The sequence below is a fragment of the Tachyglossus aculeatus genome, chromosome 6 (assembly GCF_015852505.1).
Source record: "Tachyglossus aculeatus isolate mTacAcu1 chromosome 6, mTacAcu1.pri, whole genome shotgun sequence".
Lineage (NCBI taxonomy): Eukaryota > Metazoa > Chordata > Mammalia > Monotremata > Tachyglossidae > Tachyglossus > Tachyglossus aculeatus.
In genome coordinates this window covers 48,850,027-48,862,186 of record NC_052071.1, presented here as the reverse complement: position 1 = coordinate 48,862,186, position 12,160 = coordinate 48,850,027, and the positions used below count along the sequence as shown (strand labels likewise).

At 50.8% G+C, this 12,160-nt stretch overlaps 1 protein-coding gene across 2 annotated transcripts in view; it reads left to right on the top strand.

Moving 5' to 3' along the window:
• Positions 1–2,722: 2,722 nt before the first annotated feature.
• Positions 2,723–12,160, top strand: part of DRP2 (dystrophin related protein 2) — a 36,164-nt gene continuing 26,726 nt past the window's right edge. The window contains exon 1 of one of the 2 annotated variants that reach the window (XM_038747979.1): positions 2,723–2,804. The gene's annotated coding sequence lies outside the window, so the exon portion shown is untranslated. Of the gene's footprint in view, positions 2,805–8,004; positions 8,035–12,160 lie in introns of those variants that run through there. The other variant, XM_038747980.1, reaches the window with a different exon arrangement.

Genomic DNA, 12,160 nt, shown 5'->3' with positions numbered 1-12,160 from the left:
TGGGTTTCCTCATCGAAAAATGGGAATGTTGGTACCACCCTCCCTGGTTTGGGATCTGCGGACAGCAGTGGCAAAAAATGACCCTCTAAAGGGCTTGTTAATAACCTGTTGATTAGAGGATCTCTCTCTGCACATTGGGGGAATCTAGGAGTTTCAGGAAGAGTGGTAGAGGCTGGGAGCAATGAGGGACTAGAGACGGAGTTATATAATTCAGCAATTGAAGCCTTCTTTGGAGCAGGCAGGCCCCTACGGGATCTGAATGTGATGAGGTTCAGCTGAAAAGAAATCAGGCTGTGGGCTGGTCAGCCAATCGTCTGGTATTTATTGAATCCTGCTGGGTGCAGAGTGCTGTACTCTCCAGGGAGTTACAGAGGAAGGGAGAGAGGTGGGAACAGTCTCTGAGAGGTTGGATCGATAGATCCAGAAACCAAAAAAAATATAAATAAATGAGGGAAGATGCATAAAAATCCAATCAGTGAGAAGCCCATAAATGTAATTTGAAAAATGGGGCTTAGTCTGGGAAGGCCTCTTGAAGGGGATGTGACTTCAGTAAGGCTTTGAAGAGGGGGCACAGCATTTATCTGTTGGATTTGAGGAGGGAGGGCGTTTCAGGCCAGAAGCACGACGTGGGCCACGGGTCAGCCGTGAGACAGGTGAGAGGGAAGCCCGGTGAGAAGGTTAACACTAGAGGAGTTGGGCTCCCAGCCAGATTTTGGGGGTGTGTGGATGTCCAAAGTACTCAGAGGTGCTTGCCCTGAAGTTACCCATGACCCTACAGAGAGGCAGAGGAGGGGTGGAGAAGGGAGCATTTTGTCCTGATTTTTTTTTTTTTTTTGGCCTGCAGCTCAGGCTTGGCTGAAAGTGTTTCCCCTGATCCTTTTCATCACTTGATGACTTAGCCACTTACAAACGGTTCTCCCACCAAGGGTCCCCTAAAATGTCCAGGCATCTTGGCACCTCTAGATACTTTCCGCATACGGTTTGTTGGCACTGGGGAACTGGAGGAGAAACAGCTTTGGAGTCAGTGTAGTGGGGTGAACTGGTCGCGGGGTTGGGTAGGGAGGTCCCGGGGTGGGGGGTGGGGGGGGGCTTGGGTTGGAGGGAGAGCGGCTCCCGAGTAGCAAGTTGTCCCCCACGTGGGAGGGGGATGGAGGATGGGCAGGGCCGGGTCTGGGCCCCCGGAGAGTGGACACCCTGCGATGAGGCTTTCATGTCTCTTCTCGGCCATCTCCTCCATCCGATGAGCTCCCGGCCCCTACTGAGGGGGACCCTGGGTGGGGGTGAAGGGTGGGAGGGGGAGCATGTAAGGCCAAGCAGAGTGGGGCTCCATGCGCCTGGCTCCATCTCCGCGGGCTGGCTACCTGCCTCCTCCTCCCCCTTTTTTCCCCTCCCCTCTGCCCTTTTCCCCTCTGCCCTTTTTCCCCCTTTCCCTCTTCTCTCCCCCCTTTCCCCCTTTCCCTCTTCTCTCCCCTTTTCCCCCTTTCCCTCTTCTCTCCCCTTTCCCCCTTTCCCTCTTCTCTCCCCCCTTTTCCCCCTTTCCCTCTTCTCTCCCCCTTTCCCCCTTTCCCTCTTCTCTCCCCTTTTTCCCCCTTTCCCTCTTCTCTCCCCTTTTTCCCCCTTTCCCTCTTCTCTCCCCTTTTTCCCCCTTTCCCTCTTCTCTCCCCTTTTTCCCCCTTTCCCTCTTCTCTCCCCTTTTTCCCCCTTTCCCTCTTCTCTCCCCTTTTTCCCCCTTTCCCTCTTCTCCCCCCTTTTCCCCCCTTTCCCTCTCCTCTCCTCTTTTCCCTCTCCTCTGCCGCCTGACTGTTTGTGTGTCCCCCGGGCTTTCATTCATTCTTTCATTCAATCGCATTTACCAAGTCCTTACTGTGTGCAGAGCACTGTACTAACTGCTTGGAAAGTACAATACAGCAATGAAGAGAGACAATCCTTGCCCACAACGGGCTCACAGTCGAGAGCAGGAGGGGTGGACACAGACATCAACACAAAAACAGGCATCAATCTAAATAAATAGAATTACAGATCTAGACATAAGTGCTGGGCTGCTGGAGGGGAAGAGGGAAGACCTCCTCCAGGAGGCCTTCCCAGATTGAGCCCCTTCCTTCCTCTCCCCCTTGTCCCCCCTCCATCCCCCCATCTTAGCTCCTTCCCTTCCCCACAGCACCTGTATATATGTATATATGTATGTACATATTTATTACTCTATTTTACTTGTACATATCTATTCTATTTTTATTTTGTTAGTATGTTTGGTTTTGTTCTCTGTCTCCCCCTTTTAGACTGTTGGGTAGGGACTGTCTCTATATGTTGCCAATTTGTACTTCCCAAGCGCTTAGTACAGTGCTCTGCACATAGTAAGCGCTCAATAAATACGATTGATGATGATGATAATGAGGGGGGAGCCGAGGGAAAGCGGGGCTCAGCCTGGGAAGGCCTCTCGGAAGCGGTGAGCCTTCAGTAGACCTTTGAAGGGGGGGGAAGAGGGATCCCTTGGTGGGTTCGAGGAGGGAGGGCGATCCAGGACAGGTGAGGTCGGTGTCCATCCATCCATCCATCCATCCATCCGGCCGCCCGTCCTTCCTCCCTCCCTCCTGGTAACGGGGTTGCTTAGCAACAAGGGGCGGCTCCGCGGGATGGAGGAGGAGGAGGAGGAGGAGGAGGCGGCGGGGACCCGGCGGCTGTGGGCAGCTGTGGCCCGGGGGCTGCTTTGCTGATTCACAGAGGCGGGCCGGACCAGGCCGAGCCGGTCCTACTCGCCCACCACTGCCGGTGGCATCGCCCACTCGCCCGGGACCAACGGGCGCAAGGTAGGAGAAGGGGCCCGGGGCCCACAGCCGGGGATGCTCAGCACGAGGCGGCCAGGGACAGAATGTGTGTCTGTCCATGCATGTGTGTGTCCGTCCGTCCATCAGTGTGTTCTCCCCAACGGGCGTTTGCTTTGGGGGGTTAACTTGCCCGAAGCTGGGGCCTTCCCCCCCGGGGTAGCCACCGTTTGGATTCCCTGGGAGTGACCCCGGAATAAAGCCCCCTACGCCCAGAAACCCAAATCGGGAGCATTCCCGGCTCTCCCTGTTTTGGGGGCGCCTTTTCCATCTTAATAATAACAATGGCATTTAATAAGCACTTACTATGTGCAAAGCACTGTACCAAGCGCTGGGGAGGTTACAAGGTGATCAGGTTGTCCCATGGCGGGGGGCTCACAGTCTTAATCCCCATTTTCCAGATGCGGTAACTGAGGCCCAGAGAAGCAAAGTGACTTACCCAAAGTCACACCGCTGACAATTGGCGGAGTCGGGATTTGAACCCATGACCTCTGACTCCAAAGCCCGAGCTCTTTCCACTGCGCCACGCTGCTTCTCTTGCGTTCTCCTCTTTGCCCCTGCCTCCCATCGTGGGGTTAATTTCCAAAGGGGACTGTCTGCCAGGGGGGCGGGAAGGTGGGGGGGGGTCTTCAGTTTTTCCCTGGTGCAAACAGGCCGGCGGGAGGGATGGGGTCGGTTGGGTTTTGGGGGTGGGGGGCTGTCAAAGCCTGACAGACAGCCGGTTTAGTTCTATTTCCTTCCCTCTGGCCTCTCCCCACCGTGGGGAGGGTCCCCAGGGGTCGTTCTCCAGTAGCCCCCCCCCCAGCCCCATCAGGGTGGGCCGTCGGCCTTCAGCACAGGACAGGGGACGGAGCAGCTGGACACCGGGCCAAGACCCCACCTCTGCCCGGATGGGGGCTCAGGCAGGTGCCCCACAACCGGGTGTGGCTCCGCCACATGTCTGCTGTGTGACCTTGGGCAAGTCACTTAACTTCTCTGAGCCTCAGTTCCCTCATCTGGAAAATGGGGATTGAGATTGTGAGCCCCACGGGGGACAACCTGATCACCTTGTATCCCCCCAGCGCTTAGAACAGTGCTTTGCATATAGTAAGCACTTAACAAGTGCCATTATTATTATTATCACGTGGCGACCTCTCTGTCCCCAGGGCCAAGCCGGGAGAAGACTGTGAGCCCGCTGTTGGGTAGGGACCGTCTCTCTATGTTGCCAACTTGGACTTCCCAAGCGCTTAGTCTGGTGCTCTGCACACAGTAAGCGCTCAATAAATACGATTGAATGAAATGAATGAATGAATCACCTTGTATCCCCACAGAGCTTAGAACAGTGCTTTGCACATAGTAAGTGCTTAACAAGTGCCATTATTATTATTATCATCATGTGGTGACCTCTCTGTCCCCAGGGCCAAGCCGGGATAAGACTGTGAGCCCGCTGTTGGGTAGGGACCGTCTCTCTATGTTGCCAACTTGTACTTCCCAAGCGCTTAGTCTGGTGCTCTGCACACAGTAAGCGCTCAATAAATATGATTGATTGATTGTACTTCCCAAGCACTTAGTACTGTGCTCTGCACACAGTAAGCGCTCAATAAATACGATTGAATGAAATGAATGAATGAATGAATCACCTTGTATCCCCCCCAGCGCTTAAAACAGTGCTTTGTACATAGTAAGCACTTAACAAGTGTCATTATTATTATTATCATGTGGTGACTTCTCTGTCCCCAGGGCCAAGCCGGGATAAGACTGTGAGCCCGCTGTTGGGTAGGGACCATCTCTTTTTGTTGCCAACTTGTACTTCCCAAGCGCTTAATACAGTGCTCTCCACACAGTAAGCGCTCAATAAATACGATTGAATGAAATGAATGAATGAATCACCTTGTATCCCCGCAGAGCTTAGAACAGTGCTTTGCACATAGTAAGTGCTTAACAAGTGCCATTATTATTATTATCATCATGTGGTGACCTCTCTGTCCCCAGGGCCAAGCCGGGATAAGACTGTGAGCCCGCTGTTGGGTAGGGACCGTCTCTCTATGTTGCCAACTTGTACTTCCCAAGCGCTTAGTCTGGTGCTCTGCACACAGTAAGCGCTCAATAAATATGATTGATTGATTGTACTTCCCAAGCACTTAGTACTGTGCTCTGCACACAGTAAGCGCTCAATAAATACGATTGAATGAAATGAATGAATGAATCACCTTGTATCCCCGCAGTGCTTAGAACAGTGCTTTGCACATAGTAAGCGCTTAACAAGTGTCATTATTATTATTATCATGTGGCGACCTCTCTGTCCCCAGGGCCAAGCCAGGATAAGACTGTGAGCCCGCTGTTGGGTAGGGACCGTCTCTATATGTTGCCAACTTGTACTTCCCAAGTGCTTAGTACGGTGCTCTGCACACAGTAAGCGCTCAATAAATACGATTGAATGAATAAATGATAAGGAGCCCATCTTTTTTTTTTTTCCCTTTTCTTCCAAGTTGATCAAGAGAATAGAAGCTCATGAATCTTCCGGGCAGTACACTACCGAACATCCCACCCCCTGCCCTTTCTGCAACTCCCAGCCCCAAAAGACCATCCCATAGTTTGTGTCTTGGATAAAAATAATAATAATAATAATAATAATAATAATAATAATATTGGAGGATGAAAAAGAAGGGCAGGGTCTTCGGTGGGTTTTCCCACAGGGGTGCGGTCAGGGAGGGGCCTGGGGACACCCTACTGAACCCTACCCTTGAACCCTCGAGTTGGGCCTTCCCCACGGGGCTGAGAAGGGATGGAAGCCTCACAGACCCTTAACCGGGGGCACAAGTCTCTCCAGGTCATGTTGGTAAATATTTTTCCATGCTCAGGCCTTGCTTAATAATATAATAATAATAATGATGGCATTTATTAAGCGCTTACTATGTGCAAAGCACTGTTCTAAGCGCTGGGGAGGTTACAAGGTGAGCAGGTTGTCCCACGTGGGGCTCACAGTCTTCATCCCCATTTTCCAGATGAGGGAACTGAGGCTCGGAGAAGTGAAGTGACTTGCCTGAAGTCACGCAGCTGACAAGTGGCAGAGCTGGGATTTGAACCCATGACCTCTGACTCCAAAGCCCGGGCTCTTTCCACTGAGCCACGCTGCTTGCCAAGCACCCCTACGCTGCTCCACTGGAGGCTTCAGCCCATATTCATTCATTCATTCAATTGTGTTTATTGAGCGCTTACTGTGTGCAGAGCACTGTATTAAGCGCTTGGGAAGTCCAAGTTGGCAACATATGGAGACGGTCCCTACCCAACAGTGGGCTCACAGTCTAGAAGGGGGAGACTGGCTCAGGAGTGCGGGCTATCCTGCCCAGCTCTTCTTTCACCTGTCTGCCCCCAATCCCCTGAAGTGTTGTCCCTGGCCACCACAGCTGTCCCCCTTTGGTTCGAGTCAGGAGTCTGAATGACAGCCCAGGGAGAGAGAGAGAGAGAGAGGGATTTCTTTGAGCTAATAGCATCCCTAAGCCTGGAGTGGTGGCCTAAAGTCCGTTCAGCGTGCCTCAGTGGAAATCAATCAATCAATCATATTTATTGAGCACTTACTGTGTGCAGAGCACTGCACTAAGCGCTTGGGACGTACAAGTTGGCAACATATAGAGACAGTCCCTACCCAACAGCGGGATCACAGTCTAGAAGGGGGAGACAGAGAACAAAACCAAACATACTAACAAAATAAAATGAATAGATATGTACAAGTAAAATAAATAAATAGAGTAATAAATATGTACAAACATATATACATATAAGCCCGGAAAGAGCCCGGGTTTGGGAGGCAGAGGTCATGGGTTCTAATTCCACCTCCCACACTTGTCAGCTGTGTGACTGTGGGCAAGTCACTTAATCAATCAATCAATCAATCGTATTTATTGAGCGCTTACTGTGTGCAGAGCACTGGACTAAGCGCTTGGGAAGTACAAGTTGGCAACATATAGAGACAGTCCCTACCCAACAGTGGACTCACAGTCTAAAAGGGGGAGACAGAGAACAAAACCAAACATACTACCAAAATAAAATAAATAGAATAGATATGTACAAGTAAAATAGAGTAATAAATATGTACAGACATATACATATATACAGGTGCTGTGGGGAAGGGAAGGAGGTAAGATGGGGGGATGGAGAGGGGGACGAGGGGGAGAGGAAGGAAGGGGCTCAGTCTGGGAAGGCCTCCTGGAGGAGGTCTCTGTGCCTTCTCTGTGCCTCAGTTACCTCATCTGTAAAATGGGGATTAAGAATGTGAGCCCCGTGTGGGACAACCTCGATTACCGTGTCTCTCCCCCAGCGCTTAGAACAGTGCTTGGCACAAAGTGAGTGCTTAACAAATTCCACTATTATTATTATTATTATTCAGGCAAAGTCGGGGAGGGGAGGTGCTCCGGACAAATGGAAGAACCAGGGTCAGCAGCGTGTCCAGAGCGCAACTGGGGACTCCAAGAAGAATCCTTGACCGTGAGGATTAAACACCGGATCCATCCTGGATGATGGAGGCAGGGGGCTTGACCAATCAATCAATCAATCATATTTATTGAGCACTTACTGTGTGCAGAGCACTGTACTAAGCGCTTGGGAAGTACAAGCACTTCCAGTTTCATGATTCTCTGGGGTTGGGAGAGGCCCATTCACACCAGCAGACCATGAAGCAGCAACAGCTGCCGAGTATGCGCGGTTGTCCAGAGGCTTGGTGTGGCTCACTGGGGGCTGGAGGAGAAGTACGTTGGAGAAGGCGTGCAGTAGTAATACTAATAATAATAATAATGGCATTTATTAAGCACTTACTGAGTGCAAAGCTCACAGTCTTAATCACCATTTTATAAATGAGGGAACTAAGGCCCAGAGAAGTGAAGCGACTTGCCCAAAGTCACACAGCTGCCAATTGGCGGAGCCAGGGTTTGAACCCATGACCTCTGACTCCAAAGCCCGGGCTTTTTCCACTGAGCCACGCTGCTTCCGTGCTAGTTGCTCGTGGTAATTGCTAGTATTAGTAATTACACTTATTGAGCCCTCACAGGGTGCAGTGCACTGCATTAAGTCCTTGGCAAGCATAAAACAACTTATCCCCCATTCTACAGATGAGGAGACTGAAGCCCAAGGGGGCTAAGCGACTTAGCCAATCCCAGGCTGCAGGCAAGTGGATTTGAACCCAAGTCTCCTGCCTCCCAACCCTTCTGAGGTGGAGGTTGCTGCTGCCTGGTGCTTTTAGGTTGAGTTGTTAGAAACTGTTGAAACCAGATTGAAGGGGAGTGGGTGAGCTCGGGAGAGCAGAGCTACGTCTCGGAGCCCTGAGCCGCGGTGTCAGCCCAAGGCCCAAGAGGGACACTCACTGTACCTCGTTCTTGCCCGTCCCGCCATCGACTCCTGGCCCACGTCCTCCCCCAGCCTGAAATGCCCTTCCTCCACACATCCACCAAACTAGCTCTCTTCCTCCCTTCAGATCCCTACTGGGAGTTCACCTCCTCCAGAAGGCCTTCCCAGACTGAGCCCCCTTTTTCCTCTCCTCCTCCCCATTCCCCGCCCTACCTCCTTCCCCTCCCCACAGCACCTGTATACATGTTTGTACAGATTTATTACTCTATTTTCCTTGTACATATTTACTATTCTCTTAATTTTGTTAATGATGTGCATTTAGCTTTAATTCTACTTGTTCTGAAGACTTGACGCCTGTCCACATGTTTTGTTTTGTCGTCTGTCTCCCCCTTCCAGACTGTGAGCCCGTTGTTGGGTAGGGACCGTCTCTATCTGTTGCCGACTTGTACTTCCCAAGTGCTTAGAATGGTGCCCTGCACGCAGTAAGCGCTCAATAAGTAATAATGATGATAATGATGGCATTTGTTAAGCACTTACTATGTACAAAGCACTGTTCTAAGCGCTGGGGGGGATACAAGGTGATCAGGTTGTCCCATGTGGGGCTCAGTCTTCATCCCCATTTTACAGAAGAGAGAACTGAGGCTAGAGAAGTTAAGTGACTTGCCCAAGGTCACAAAGATTGAATGAATGACAGGATCTGGCCTCCAGCCCAAGCTCCGGACTCCACCAGGCTTCCCGGCGGGAGACGGGTGGAGTCCACCCTCCCTCCTCCCAGCTGACTGACCCGTCCCGGCTGTGCGGGTCCCCAAGTCCCCCCCCATCTCCCAAACCCCACATCCCTAATGTTGTGATCTTCGTTAAGCACTTATAGTTTGCTAAGCACACTACTAAGTATTGGGGAAGGTCCAAGATCATTCAATTGTATTTATTGAGCCCTTACTGTGTGCAGAGCACTGTACTAAGCGCTTGGGAAGGACAATTCGGCAACACATAGAAACAGTCTTTACCCAACAACGGGTAGTCAAGTCAGACACAAGTCCCTATCCCCCTTTTCTTCAGACTACACAACGTCAACCGCAGTACCTTGGCACATAGTAAGCGCTTACCAAATGCCATTATTATCATTATTATTATCCCACACAGGGCTCACAGTCAAAGTAGGAGGGAGAACAGGTATTTAATCCCCATTTTCCAGATAAGGAGACAGACACAGCGAAGCGAAGTCCTCTCGATTGTCCTGTCCCCTAGACTGTAAGCTTGTTATGAGCAGGGAATGTCGGTTATATTGTACTCTCCCAAGCTCTCAGAATAGTGCTCTGCAAACAGTAAGCTCTCAATAAATGCAATAGACTGACTGAAGTGGCTCGCCCAAGATCACCCAGCAGACGGTGTGAACCCCGAGGTGCCCACCCCTTCTCCTTTAGGTTTTCAGGACCCAAATGCCCTGTAAGACGCTAAATGGTACAGCAGGACATTCTAAAATGTGGGGCCTGTCCCAACTGAATTGGGACATCTGGGCCCCTTGGTTTGTGGCCCTCAACGCCCAAGGTCTTGGAACCATTGAGCTGTTGCCAGGGGCTACTGGAAAGTGAGTAGAAGAACTGGTCCCTCTGCTCCCAAGAGCAGGTCTAGAATGGCTGGGCTTGGGGGAAACGCTGAGTCCGTTGGTCCTGGACCGGCCAACGGGCACTGGTGAATTTGGGTGAGGCTGGAATAAACTCTGTTGGCCATAGAAGACTCTTGGGCCACTGTAGGATTTTTCGAAGACTCTCGGGCCACTGTAGGATTTTTCCGAGCAGTCTGGTGGGCCATTTGGAAGGCATGCGAGGGACCGGGTGGGTTTGCTCAGGGGAAATGGAAGTGACTTGGAATTGGTGGGCAGGGGGTGGAAGGTGTGGGTTCTCCAGGAAAGAAGGTGGCATGGGGAAAAATCAGTAATGTGGGCATGGCCAGGCTCTGGGGGAGAGGAGGATGTACATGAGAGAGAGAGAGAGAGCTCTCCATATAGCCCCAGGATTGTCCTTCTTGGGGCCCACTGTGGTCCATTTGGTTCTGCATTAGGGAAAAGGGCCTGGCCATTTTGGCTTGGGGGTGAAGGGTCTCGCCTGTGCTGCAGGGCTGTGTCTTCGCAGGACAGGGCGAGGAAAATCATCATCATCATCAATCGTATTTATTGAGTGCTTACTGTGTGCAGAGCACTGTACTAAGCGCTTGGGAAGTCCAAGTTGGCAACATATAGAGACAGTCCCTACCCAACAGTGGGCTCACAGTCTAAAAGGGGGAGACAGAGAACAAAACCAAACATGCTAACAAAATAAAATAAATAGAATAGATATGTACAAGTAAAATAAATAAATAGAGTAATAAATATGTACAAACATATATACAGGTGCTGTGGGGAAGGGAAGGAGGTAAGATGGGGGGGGATGGAGAGGGGGACGAAATCAGTAATGTAGGCATGGCCAGGCTCTGGGGGAGAGGAGGATGTACGTGAGAGAGAGCGATCTCCATATAGCCCCAGGATTGTCCTTCTTGGGGCCCACTGTGGTCCATTTGGTTCTGCGTTAGGGAAAAGGGCCTGGCCATTTGGGCTTGGGGGCGAAGGGTCTCGCCTGTGCTGCAGGGCTGTGTCTGCGCAGGACAGGGGGAGGAAAATGATTGCAAGCCTCAGGGACTGGGGTGTAAGAGCCTAATAAATACCTTTACTACTACTGGTGAGTCAACAGGCAATGTACCACCACGATGTGGCTTGGACCATAGGAGGGGGAATTCCCTCCTTCCCAGAAGTGGTTTTTAATCATGGAATTGCCTCAGGCTGGAGCCTGTAGCTTTCTCCCCCTGCTACGCTGCAGCCGAGAGGGATTACAGTGCAAAGGTGCACCTTTAAGCCCCCCACCCACCAATGGTATTGACTGGGCCATGCAGGGGGGCACAGTGCTGTGCTGAGCACTTGGGACACTACAACAGAAGTAATACACCTGCTCCCTCCTCCCGAGGAAATGATAATCAGACAAAAATTATTTATACAAAGAGTGGGAGCCAGAGGGAGAACTAGGATATAACAGCCAACGGTACAAATACGTCAAGATGAATCAAGCAAGCAAGAGTGTTTAGGAAGCACCTAGTGTGGGCCGCTTACTGCATGAAGAATGTGGGAGAAATACAATAGAATTAATAATAATAATAATCATAATAATGATAGCTTAAGCCCTTACTATGTGCAAAGCACTGTTCTAAGCGCTGGGGAGGTTACAAGATGATCAAGTTGTCCCACGGGGGGCTCACAGTCTTAATCCCACTTTCCAGATGAGGTAACTGAGGCCCAGAGAAGTGAAGCGACTTGCCCAAAATCACCCAGCTGACAATTGGCGGAGCCAGGATTTGAACCCATGACCTCTGACTCCAAAGCCCGGGCTCTTTCCACTGAGCCACGCTGGGAGCGGAGTGTGTGGGTTGGTAGTGTCTGATACGTGTTTGGAAGCCCTCCAAATGATAGGTGAGAGAAATGAATCCCTCCTCAGGGCCTCCTTCCCAAAAGGGAAACAGTATGGCCTAGTGGCTACAGCACAGGCCTGGGAATCAGAAGGACTCCACCACTTGTTCATTAATTCATTCAATCGTATTTATAGAGTGCTTACTGGGTGCAGAGCACTGTACTAAGCGCTTGGGAAGTCCAAGTTGGCAACATCTAGAGACGGTCCCTGCCCAACAGTGGACTTACAGTCTAGAAGGGGGAGACAGAGAACAAAACAGAACATATTAACAAAATAAAATAAATAGAATAAATATGTACAAATAAATAGAGTAATAAATCCATACAAGCATATATATAGGTGCTGCGGGGAGGGGAAGGAGGTAAGGTGAGGGGGATGGGAGGGGAAGGAGGGGACTCAGTCTGGGAAGACCTCCTGGAGGAGGTGAGCTCTCAGTAATAATAATAATAATAATAATAATAATGGCATTTATTAAGCGCTTACTATGTGCAAAGCACTGTTCTAAGCACCGGGGAGGTTACAAGGTGA